The following is a 12,598-nucleotide window of genomic DNA, read 5'->3' as shown; positions in this document are numbered from 1 at the left end:
TTTCTTCATAGTTGAAGATCCACCACTGCTATCAACGTTGAAAAATACCTATTTTCCATTATACAGTGTATACATTCCATTAAAATTTGGAGATATTACCCTATTGTGCAAGTTCCTAGGCTATGGAAAGGTTTGTTAATAGATATACTACACGAAGGATTGTCAAATTAACCACATCTTAACAGAGAGGATTGTCTTAGTAAATTCAGATGATCCTACAAAATCTAAATCTTTGTAAAGACTGGGGACTATATTCATTTTTACAAAATGGACTCTTAATACCATTACCAGTGCAAAGAGGCCAAAAAGTTGCCCTGACAAAGATCTGAAGCTTCCCTCTATTACTGAAGTGTTTCCTGATCTAAATTTACATAAAAACTTGGTATCTATTAACAAATGCTGGACTATATTCTATCGTATGAAGTGGCAAAAAGGAGCCGTAAAAAGAGGTCTAAATGACCCTTGTAGAATATGTTAATCAAAGAGAGAGTCTCTACTTTGTGTAGAGGTAGGGTAAAAGCTCACCCTGTTCCCTGGCATAAGGTACATGTTGGGGATAGACGGTGGGGTGAAGAATGTGTTTTCAGCAGGCACAACTTAGACTAATCTTTGGGCTGCTCTCAGCTGTTCTGGGCCAGTTCCAACCATTGCCAGAATTAGTGAGGTACAAAGGAGAGCAGAATCTGGCTTTTAACTGTGCATTACTATATTGCTGCTGATATGCATATGAAAGATTGGGACCACTGGTAAATAGTAGACTGGGAATCATAGCTCAGTTCTATCATTTATATTTCAGTTGTACATAATTATATAGATTCATGGTTTAATGATTCATTTTAACACAGGAATGTTTACAGCTAAATATATCAGGAGATGAACCACTTAAAATGATATCATTGTAAATATCTCCAGAGCACTAGTGCTTTGAAGATGTATAGTAGAAGATTTCATTGATCTCAGGATGGGGGCCAGATGTTTCTATGAGCAATGAGTTTACAGAAGCCATTTTTTCCTACATTAAAAACAAAATTTGCTCATAGAGGATTCCATCAAGAAACAGCCCCTATCTATCTCAACAGTGAGACACACAGATAGAATTATGCTACTATGCACTGTGATATATATAATTAAAAATTCAAAGATCAGGTTCCTTGGCTTTGTTAACAAGGCTTTGAACCCACTTAAATGGTGGGTATTATCTGCAGGTTGTTTTTTACCTACAGTTCTCTTTTTTTGAAATTCACATCTGCTAGGAAACCCATATCTCCTCGGTGGTTTTCCCATGAGTTTCAAAAGCTGTGGGAGTGTTGCAAGAGGAATGTTTTACTGTTTTAGGAGAATTGTGACATAAATTCCCACTTAATAACCGGAGTAATAAATTCCTGTCTGATCTGAGCAGCAAAATGAGATGAAAAGACATATTTGTGCCAGCATATATCAGAGTTACTGTGATCTGTGATTTCCTGTCAGACTTCATAAATATTAGGTCTGACATTACAACTGAGCTGCGGAATGGCAGACAAGACAGCAGCAAAGTATTTATTTGTTATGTTTATAATGCAGACTTCACATCTGATATTTCTGTCTCCGATAGAGTAGTGTGTTCAATAAGAGGAAACAATTGCATTGTACATAACATACATATCATCTATAGATTTATACTCACCATGCCTATTTCCTCCTGTTTTATGGATGAGTGATTAGTTTTGCTCATTTTGTTTCAACAAAGAAAGAGCTAACTGTGTTCATGTCTGCAAATATGGTTCTTCAAAGTGAGAGGAATAGCTCCTAATGAAACACTGAACCCAATATGAATGAGGATTATTACTACTATCAATAAAAAGACATATTAATTGTGGTTATACTTGAAATAATCTAGCTTCTGATAGTCAATGCAGAAGGCAAGTTAAAAATCTGTGTACTTCAGATAGATGTCAGCTTCTCTATCAGCAGTACAAGCCACATGTTAGCTATTTGATTTAAGGTGGTTTGGGATGATGATCCTTTGGGAGAAGAGAGACGGACAGTTTAAAGTCATTTCCCCCCTTATTCACTTCCTTTTATCTCTTCTCATGTTTCTGTTTTTTAGTCATTCATCCTATGTCAATGCTGCTGAATGCTAATAAGTGAGTACCTGGTGCAACACAGACCATTTGGGATTAGTTAATTGCTAGTACCAAGTACCCAATCTACACTTTATCTGGCAGTTGGTGTGTGTGTGCGTGTGTGTGTGTGTGGTGTATGTTTGGGTGTCTGTGTCTGTGAGTGAGTAAGAGGGATGGGGAATCAGGAAATGTCGTTTCAGATATTTCTATTTACCACACTTCATAAGGAGATGGCAACAAGATAACAAGCTGCTTTCATTTCTGAAGCAGTTATTATCCTTCAGTTCATTGAATACATCCATACATGTGTTCCCAGTAAATCTAATTTTATATTTGCAGTTTAGTTACACAGCAGAGTTAAACCTCTTTTCTTTCTACATTGCTTTTGTAAATCTCTGATGTTTATTTCCTTTGGGATTAATACAATGATATTATATTAAATACCATCCACAGACATTTTTATCGCCTTTTAGCAGAATTTAAATAAATTGAGTTCTCAAGGTGATGTTATAGTGATGCGTTTGTTGGTGTTTGTACTTTTATTTTAAATGTTAACATCTGTATATTATTTATTACTATTAATTATTTCTATCATGTCATAAACATACATGGCACTTTAATTGATGTGTAGAAAAATGGGATTCCTTACAATCTAAAGTTAGGTTAAAACCATAACAATTGACCAGGGAGGGCCAGCAAATTTGTCAGGCTCCTGGGCAAGATGGGAGAGCTGGCTCCACACTCGTAGAGGAATGGAGCCTCAGGTGGAAGGGGTGGGGTGGGGACAGCCAGCCCTAAGCACCACCTGCACTGCATGGCAACCCTCCTCTCAGTCAGTCCTCAGAGCTTCCTAGAGCACACTCCATGGGACTCTACTGATGACTTAAAGGGCCCAGGGCTCTGGCTGCTACCACAGCCACGGCAGCACCTGGGAGCATCAAACCCTTTTGAATTGCTGGTCCCAGAAGCAATTGCCACCTTTGCCTCCCAGTTGGTGGGCCTGCAATTAGTAGTTGTCATGGGAGAAAGAGAAGGTGCCAAAAGGAAAAAGATACAGATCTTGTAGGTCAGAATCTTGCAAACAGTGAGGGGAACAGGTTGATCACTTCACCAATTTCATGCGAGTTCTCTTTGACAATATTATGTAATGAAATTGATAAGCACATGAATATAAAGGCATTAAGAAAATTAACCCTTTTATAAAGAAAATATATTTTAAAAGGACTGTATAAACCATAAGATATATTGATTAAAGTATCAGTATGCAAACTGTGGCCAATGTGCTACAAATATTTTTCTTACAAAGATTCAGATGATAGAAAGGAAATTTATCCACCTGTGTCACAGTACAGTTTAGCTATTTTATTGTAGCCCATAAAAAATTGATTTAAGAGGTTTAAAGGTTGTTCAATTGTGACAGCAAATACCAAAAGCAACAAATGCCAAGTTAGGGAGCACCTACTAGTCATACTCTAATCTTACTATAGATTTTAGAAATGTGCACCTGTTTGTCTATCTGTCTCTCTGTGAGTCTGTTTGTTTAAGAACTTTTCCTAAATGGTAAGAGGTAGACCACTTCTGTATAGAATACAGCTTCCTCTTATAACTTAAAGTAAACTCAGGAGTTGGTTGTGCCAGGAAAATGGGATGTGCATGGAATTTGGTTGTTTCTTTTAAAATGGAAATGGAGGCCTCTGGTAGGAGGGACAGTTATACTGTAAAATGACCACAGGCATGCAGCAAGGGGCCAGAGATTGGGACCAGGACAGCTGTAGCCTCATTAGGCCAGTAGAGGGCAAGGAAGTATAAAGGGACAGCTATCTACTATATATTTCAGAGAGTCTGTCTGTTTGTGTGTCTGTTTATCTGTCTGTCCCCTGACCAGGGTACATGCATCCCTCCCTGTTTGTGGCCACTGTAGCTGCAGTGGCCGTGGGCAGGTGTTTCTCACATGGCCCTAAGCTGCTGTGGTAAGAGAGGGCTGGGTATGAACTCAGCCCGCATACTGAACCCCTCATTCCCAGTCCCACCCCAGAACAATGATTTAAATGAAGAAGAACAAAGCTTATTTGAGTCAAGGACCCAAGCAATGCTGGGTAAATCTAGTGACTACATATTTTCATGCTGCTTCTCGTGGCTCCCCTTGGTTGCAAATGGTGAACCAGAGCCAAAGGGAGCTATGAGGCTCTGTGGCTGTGGTGCCGGTAAGTGAACACAGCGGAGCAGCCAGTGGTTTTGTGGACATCTTTGAGAAACACTGACATAGCTTTTCTGTTTCCTATCTCTAAACGCACATACTGCACATTAATTTTCTTCCTACATCATGCAAAGCATGAAATACAGCTTCATCAGCATTAGCAAGTTGTGTTGATTTATATGGCCTAGTTAAGAGTGTTATGTGTTTGAGGGAGAAGCATCAGCCTACAATTAAAGTTTTGTACATCCACTAGTTCATGGAAGCTTCCTAGTTTTGATAGCTACTGTCCCAGACCTTGACATATTGAGATTCTGCTTTGCTGACAGGATGTAGCAAAGGGCCAGAAAAGAAAAGTATCTGGAAGAAGCACATTCCTTTAAGTAGGCCCACAGCCAGCCAGACATAAGTGTGGCTGTGTCTAGACTACATGCCTCTGTCGTCAGAGGCATGTAGATTAGACACATAGGCAAAGTCAAATGAAGCCGCGATTTAAATGATCGCGGCTTCATTTAAATTTACATGGCTGCCACGCTGAGCCAACAAACAGCTGATCAGCTGTTTGTCCGCTCAGCGCGCTAGTCTGGACACTCCCCTGCCGACATCAAAGCCCTTTGTCGGCAGCCCCGTTATTCCTCATGGGATGAGGTTTACCGGGGCTGCCGACAAAGGGCTTTGATGTCGGCAGGGGAGCGTCCAGACTAGCGTGCTGAGCGGACAAACAGCTGATCAGCTGTTTGTCGGCTCAGCGCGGCAGCCATGTAAATTTAAATGAAGCCGCGATCATTTAAATCATGGCTTCATTTGACTTTGCCAAAACAACAAATCTACATGGCTCCGTTGACGGAGCCATGTAGTTTAGACGTACCCTGTGTGTGGTTGTGTGAATGTAGCATACACAGAAAAGTAGAGGCACATCACTGTTGCGCTCCACTTCCCTTTCTACCAGGCTTAAGAATTAGGTCAGAAGAGTGAATCTGTATTGATGCAAAATTCATTCATTCGTTCATTAAAGCAAAGGTTTCACATGGGCAGGGGGAGGGAGGAGGTGTTGTCTTTCACGGGATTTTTCGAAATGACTAAATATAATATCATTGTAATTTAAGAAGCTAATACAGTTTGTTGTAACATAAACTTATCTCAGAAGAGGTTTTACAGGCAAAATCTATGGACCTGAAGGGTGGTTCTTCTTTTCCTTTCTCCCCTTTGAGGGAATTTGGGGCAATGATGATGGGGGAGGAAGGTTCCTTGTGTTTTCTTTTCTCTGTGCTGGAGATGGGATGCCAGGGTGTGCAAAGAGAATGGGGACTGGCTTTTGCAACTGATGTAAGGGCCTAAAGAAGCAAATAGGCACCAACATCCACCATTTAGGTACCACTGACATTTTCAAAGCTGATGCTCAGCGGCTACACAGCCTCGGGGGCAAATGAGTCCCCAAAGTGCCTAAGTGCCTCCTAAACAGCATTGCCCATGCTAGCCTGGCACTGCTGCTGCCCCACTACAAGCTGCTCAGAATCCTAGCTCATGCCAAAGGTTTGGAGGGCCCAAAGTGGGATTTTTACATGCCTGTCTCACCCACAGGATAGAAATGCTCTGAGATGAGTCAGACCCCCTCAATGGGAAACCTGGACACAGGGGTGCAGTTACAATTTGTACAGTAGGGGTGCTCAGAGCCACTGAAGCAATCTATAAACCCTAAATATGATGGAATCCACTCAAACCAGGGGGTGCAGCAGCACCCCCAACACCCTTAGTTCCAGCACCTATGTGGACGCAGGCCACTGATAAGTGGAGGGACAGAACAGTGTCCACACAAAAGGCAGCTGGGGGCATAGGAAAACATAGGGAGAGCACAAGGGAAGCAATGAATGTCAGATAGAGACAGACAGGGTTCTGTGCAGACAGAGACAAATAATGGGCTATGTAAATAGCAGACCTGGAATAGAGGCCTACCTCCAGGAGAAGGTTTGTGGCTGAGAATCCTGAACAGAGAGAGGCATCTACTTCTTGTTGATCATCAGGAGCAATAGTTCAGCCACTTAGGTGCCTACGCACCATTCCTCTCCTTGCCCTGGCCCTCTGCCCTATGTTCCACCCCTCTGCTCAGAATGCCTCTAGATAGCAATGCATCTATGTCCTTGCAATAGCAGGACTTCCTGAGAGTTGAGCTTGACTGCAGCAATTGTTTTGGCCAGCCACTGCTGCATCACAGAGACTTGGTGGGATAATATATATGATTGTAATATTGGCATAGAAGAGTACAGCTAGCTCAGGAAGGACAGGCAGGGAAAAGGAAGTGTTTCCTTATATACTGAAATGTGTACATTTGGATGGAGGTTAAGATAGAAAAAGGAGACAGACATGTCGAAAGTCTCTACATAAGGATAAAAGGGATAAAAACACAGGATGGTGTCATGGTAGGGGTCTACTACAGATCACCTAAGAAGGAAGAATAGATGGATGAGGCTCTTTTTAAATAACAAAACCATCCAAACCACTTGGTGGTGATGGGGGACTTAAACTACCCAGGCATCTGTTGGGAAAATAATGCATCAGGGCATAGATTCAGCAAGATTTGGAATGCATTAGAGACAAATTTTTGTTTCACAAGTTGGAGAGAGCTACTAGGTGAGAAGCTCTTCTAGCTCTTCTTTGAATTTGACATATTGGGAAGAACTTGTTGAGAATTTGAAAGTGGGGCTATGTCTAGACTGCAAGCCTCTTTCAAAAGAGGCTCTTTCGAAAGCATCTTTCAAAAGAGCCTCTTTCGAAAGAGAGCGTCTAGACTGCACGGAGAAATTTCGAAAAAGCGGCTTGCTTTTTCGAAAGAAAGCATCCAGTGAGTCTGGATGCTCTCTTTCGAAGAAGCCCTATTTACATTCAAGAACGCCTTCTTTCGAAAGAGGAACTTTCGAAAGAAGGCGTTCTTCCTCGTAAATTGAGGTTTACCGCCATCGAAAGAAAAGCCGCGTTCTTTCAAATTAATTTCGAAAGAACGTGGCTTGAGTCTGGACGCAGGGGAAGTTTTTTCGGGAAAAGGCTACTTTTCCCGAAAAAACCCCTGAGTCTGGACACAGCCTGGAAGACAGCTTGTGTGAAAGTGATCACGAAATGGTAGAAATAATGATGAATGGTAAAAGGAAGAACAGCAAAGTACAGACAATGAAGGCAGACTAGCAAACTCAGGGAGTTGGTTGGTAAGATCATATGGGAAGCAAATCAAAGGGGAAAAGCAATAGAAGACAGCAAATTTTCAGAGATATTATTAAGAGCACAAAAGAAAACTATCACAATGCATAGGAAAGATAAAAAAGATGGCAAAAGACCAAACTGGCTTACTCAGGAGATCTTCAGTGATTTAAAAATAAAAAAGGGTCCTATCAAAAATGAAAATTAGTTCAAGATAAAAAGGATGAATATAAACAAACAATACAACTATGTAGGAACAAAATTAGAAAGGCCAAGGCATGAAACAAGATCAAATTAGCTAGAGGCATAAGGGCTGTGTCTACATTGGCAAGATTTTGCACAAAAGCAGATGCTTTTGCGCAAAATCTTGCCGCCTGTCTACACTGGCCGTGAGTATTTGCGCAAGAACACTGATATTCTACTGTATGAAATCAGTGCTTCTTGCGCAAATACTCATGATGCTTCCACTCATGGATAAGTCCCCTCGCGCAAGTGTTCTTACGCAAGAGGCCAGTGTAGACAGGTAACATCAATTTCTTGTGCAAGAAAGCCTGATGGCTAAAATGGCCATCGGAGCTTTCTTGTGCAAAAGAGCGTCTACACTGGCATGGATGCTTTTGCGCAAAAGCAAATCTTTTGCGCAAAAGCACATGCCAGTATAGACGCTCTCTTGCGCAAATACTTTTAACAGAAAAACTTTTCCATTAAAAGTATTTGCACAAAATCATGCCAGTATAGACGCAGCCAAAGGGTAACAAGATAACATTCTGCAAATACATTAGAAGCAGGAGGAAGACCACGGTTAGGGTAGGCCTATTACTCAACGAGGAGAGAAAAACAATGACAGAAAATGTGGAAATGGAAGAGGTGCTTTATTTCAGTTTTCATGAAAAATGTTAGTAGCCACTAGACATCTAACATCATGAATGCTGGTGAAAATTAGGTAGGATCTGAAACAAAAATAAGGAAGGATCAAGTTAAAACTATTTAAGAGATATCTGAGCTATTAACACGTAGCTTTGAAAAGTCATGGAAGATGGGAGAGATTCCAGAAGACAGGAAAAGGGCAAATATAGTTTCAATCTGTAAAAAGGGAAATAACCTGGGGAATTACAGACCAGTCAGCTTGACTTCTTGTACGTGGAAAGAAAATGGAGCAAATAAATAATCAATCACTTTGCACACATTTAGAAGATAATTAGATGATAAGTAAGAGGCAGAATTGATTTGTCAAGATCTTATTTGTCAATCTGATAGCTTTCTTTGCCCGGGTAACAGGCCCTGTAGATGGGGAGAAGTGGTAGATGTGATATATCTTAACTTTGGTAAGGCTTTTGATATGACCTCAAAACAAACTAGTGAAATACAATATAGAGGGAACAACTATAAGGTGGGAGCATAACTCGATGGAAAACCATTCTAAAAGTATAGTTGTCAATGGTTCATAGTCAGGCTGGTAGGGCATAACAAGTTGGATCCTGCAGGGAATAGTTATTGGTCTGTTCAATAACTTCATCCATGATTTAGCCAATGACATAGGGAGTACACTTATAAAGTCTGTGAATTATACCAGGCTAGGAGAATTTGCAAGTGCTTTGGAGGACAGATTAAATTTTAAAATTACCTGGACAAACTGGAGAAATGATCTGAAGTAAATAGGATGAATTTCAATAAGGAGAAATGCAAAGTACTCCACTTAGGAAGGAACAATTGGTTGCAGACATACAAAATGGGAAATGACTGCTTAGGAAGGGGTACAATGGAAAGTAGTCTGTGTGTCATAGTAGACCACAAGTTAAATATGAGACAACAGTGTAACCCTGTTGCAAAAAAAGTAAAGAAAAACAAACAAACATTCTGGGATGTATTAGCAGGAGTGTTGTAAATCAAATATGAGAAGTCATTCTTCTGCTCAACCCCACACTGATTAGGCCTCAGATGGAGTAGTGTGTCTAGTTCTTGGCACCACATTTCAGGAAAGATGTGAACAAACTGGAAAAAGTCCATTGAAGAGCAATACAAAATAATTAAAGATAGAGAAACATGACCAATAAAGAAATATTAAAAATTTGGTTTATTTAGTCTGGAAAAGAGGAGACTGAAGGGGGACACGATACCAGTTTTCAAGTACATCAAATATAGTTACAAGGAAGAGGGAGAAAAATCACTCTTCTTCACTTCTGAGGATAGGACAAGAAGCAATGGGCTTAAATTGCAGCAAGGGAAGTTTAGGTTGGACATTAGGAAACATTTTCTAACTGTCAGGATGGGCAAGCACTAGAATAAATTACCTAGGGAGGTTGTGGGATCTCCATTATTGAAGATTGCTAAGAAGAGGTTAGACAAACATCTGTCAGAGAAGGCCTAGATAATATTTAGTCCAGCTATGAGTACAGGGGACCAGACTAGATGACCTCTCCAGCTCCCTTCCAGTTCTATCGCTATATGACCTGTCTTGTCTGTCATCACGTCAAGGTTGCCAAGGGTAGATTTCATCTTCTTTCTGGGTAGCTTAAGTAGCACCTTGCTTAGCCACCAAGTTTCTGAAAATCCCTTTCTTTGACTACGTCGACACTGCAGAGCTTTTCCCAGAAAGTGGAGGTATCCCGGAAAAGCTATGCTGCGTTTAAGGTAAGTGTCTGCTTTTTTTGGAACAATTTTCGAAAAAGCAGATGTGTTCTTTTGCCATCCCTGTAATCCTCATAGTATGAGGAAGAAGGGATGTGTCGAAAGAGGAGGTTTTCCCAAAATTTGGCCCCGTATAGATGGGTCAATTTTTGGAAAAGCCTCTTCTGAAAGAAAAACGGAAAAAGATACACAACTTGCAGTTCACAATTTGCGTATATTTTTCTGACTTTTCTTTGCAGTCTAGACATAGCCTTAGGCACTTAACTATCCCTCTGCACTCCCTAGTGAACCTCAGTAGCACCTAACTTGGGACTGAGAATTCCATTATGCAGAGGACCACAGGGCGATTAAGGATTGTTCTGCCTACTCAAGAGGCACTTACATCCCTTACATAATTAAAAATCTGGCTGTAGGGGCTCTCAGCTGGGGTACCTCTTCTCATGTTAGATGCTGTTGCTTTCCACTCACTGGCAGGAAGGCTAAGAGTCCTAGTATCAACTAGACCAGGCACCAGTTCCTGCTACCACCAATTCAGATTCCCATGCCTGGTGCAACATCTTTACAAGCCACATCAGAAGCTGAAATTCCCAAAACTGGACAGAAAAGAGGGAGCCCTCCATCTGCTTGTAGCCTCTAGTGTCCCTTAGTTAACTCCTGAGAAAGAGAGGAAAGTGAGTGAATTTGAAAGTGAATATTCTGCATGCAATGAACAACAGTGTGTTTCACCTCCTCCCCAATCCCCACCATGACAATAAATAGAAAAAGAAACTCTTGATAACAGAGTGGAGCTCTGAACTGGCCAAGGCAAGTCATTATAGTATGCAGATTTGTTTTCTTTTTACATAAAACTAGCATCAAAATCTTAGATAAGCCTCTTTTGGCAGAATCTAAAATTACATGCCTGATCTTTTATGCAAAAGTATTCCTTAGAAATAATTTTGCAATTTAAATTCTGCGTGGAACAGTGTGACAGAGGCCTAATAGAGGGTTCACTACTCTATGTCAGCCACTCTTGTCAGACCTGACATACTCACTACATCTATAGTCATAATCTGAATCTAAAAGGTGTCACACAAGGTATCATTGGAAAGCTGATCTCATTTATCATGAATATTATTGCATGAGGTACATATGTGTGTACAAAGAGTTATGAGCATGTGATAGAAATTATCTTCTTAAAATGCGTTTGGCAATGAATTCATAAGTCTATTCTACTTAGACCAAGGAATGTATATTTGTTCTTCTGATCAGCCATATTGTCAGGTAGACACAATGAAGGTATAGTTACATAAAAAAATCAAAAAATCTAGTCAGTGGGGGAGGATAGAGGGCTGAACCTCAAATGATAAGCAATTGAATCAATTGAGTGCATACAATGTTACTGTATTATAAAAGTGTATCAACTAAGGTCTTTTATGATAGCAAATGACACATTGACCTAATAATACCATTGTGAAAGGTGAGTATTAACACTACGGGGAATTATGATTAGTCTGGGATGTTATGCCTTGAAGTCTGTGAACAACCACAAGGCGAAACTGGTTTTTCCCCAGACAGGAGAGAAGTTAGCCTTAGGAAATCAAAATAGTTGATGCTCCATGTACAGCTCAGAAAGGGGATGGGAGGTCCACAGGAAGAGAAAAACAGCATAGGTCATCCTACCTTCTGAAGGAGGGCCAATGAACTCTGAAAGTAGAGCAGTTTAGCTAAGAGAGGGTGTCCCAGCCTTCTGTGGTGTTAGTCTCCATGGAAGACCACTCCGCTTTGCTACACTTTTGCTGTTCATGATTTAAAAGTGGGGAATTAGCAATCTCCAGCTCAACAGTCAAGAGGTGCAGTAGCATGAGGTCCAGTTCAGATACTAATGAAAGTTTACGGTACATGAGACAGGGATATGGCTTAAGAAGTGGTGAGGGGGAGTACTGGCACCCTAGAGATGGTTGGTGGGCCCCCCACCTGATCACAGCCCATAGCCCTATCAGCAGCAGAGAACATAAGAACATAAGAATGGCCATTTTGGATCAGACCAAAAGTCCTTCTAGCCCAGTATCCTGCCTTTCTACAGTGGCCAATGTTCCAGAAGGAATGAACAGAACAGGGAATCATCAAGTGACCCTTCTCCTGACATCCATTTCCAGTCTCTAACAAATAGAGGCTAGGGACACCATTCCTACCCATCCTGGCTAATAGCCATTGATGGACCTAACCTCCATGAATTTATCGAGTTCTTTCTTGAACCCTCTTAAAGTCCTGGTCTTCACAACCTCCTCTGGCAAGGAGTTCCACTGATTGACCGTACACTTTGTGAAGAAAAACTTCCTTTTATTTGTTTTAAACCTGCTACCTATTAATTTCATTTGGTGACCCCTAGTTTTTATATAGTGGGGCAAAGTAAATAACTTTTCCTTATTCACTTTTTCCACTCCAGTCATGATTGTATAGACCTCTATCATATCTCTCCCCCTTAGTCTCTCTTCATAGG

Source organism: Pelodiscus sinensis, chromosome 1 (assembly GCF_052426305.1).
Source record: "Pelodiscus sinensis isolate ZL-2025 chromosome 1, ASM5242630v1, whole genome shotgun sequence".
Taxonomy (NCBI): domain Eukaryota; kingdom Metazoa; phylum Chordata; order Testudines; family Trionychidae; genus Pelodiscus; species Pelodiscus sinensis.
Note: the sequence above shows the minus strand (reverse complement) of the source record.